Below are 866 nucleotides of genomic sequence, written 5' to 3' on the forward strand. Positions count from 1 at the left end.
AACAAAACCACCCCCACCCCCCATTTGTATTCAGTTGAGGTTTGGGTTTATTGTTATTTAACATTCGAAGGCCAACACTATGTTAAGTCCAGCGTGCTGCACAGAACAGATAATATCACTGTCCAGATGGGATTTTTTTTAGATCTAGGATTTTTGACTTTTAAAAAAATTATAGTTATTTTAGAACCCAGTAATACATCCGTGCAAAAACGTTAAGCTTTAAGTTGAAAACTACTGATTAAAAAATCTAGCTAAACCCCCTCCAAAAAAGAGGCCCTTCCCGCCCCGCCAAGAAATCTCTCAAAACAAGAATTCTTCAGATTTTTCCCCCCTCTCCCTGCAGTTCTCCATGTTACAGTCCTCGGAGGTAGAATAGGCATAAAATACTTTCGCTAATAAAATATGACAAACCGCCGGATTATACGTGGCCGATTCCCAGTGACTGCCCTGCTACACAAAGCAGAAAAGTAAATGCCATCATTCCCCTTAGAACAAAAGAACTTAGGAATAAAAACATGGAGAGGGGGGCAGAAAGCAGCAATAAATAAAGGTGAGCCAAGGGCCCCGGCCCCCGCCCCTCCCAGAAGCGAGTGTGGACTAAGTGCGGCTAATAAAGTGGTTCAAGGGTAGTTATTTGGAAAGGGGGCGGGGTGGCGAGGGGAGGGAGCGGGCGAGCGAGCGCGGCCGGGGATTGCATGTTGCATTCGACTTGAGGCTGCATCTTTCTCCTGTTGCCTGGACCACGCTCCCTCATTGCAGTGCTTCCCCATCGCTGCTCCTCGCTCGTGCCCTCGCGGCTTGTTTTCTCCCCTTCCAACTGCTGTTGCATCGGAGGGAGTTGGGGCCGCTCCGGAGCCCCCCGTGCA

The sequence above is a fragment of the Fukomys damarensis genome, unplaced genomic scaffold, assembly GCF_012274545.1.
Source record: "Fukomys damarensis isolate Sample0158 unplaced genomic scaffold, DMR_v1.0_HiC HiC_scaffold_27, whole genome shotgun sequence".
NCBI lineage: Eukaryota > Metazoa > Chordata > Mammalia > Rodentia > Bathyergidae > Fukomys > Fukomys damarensis.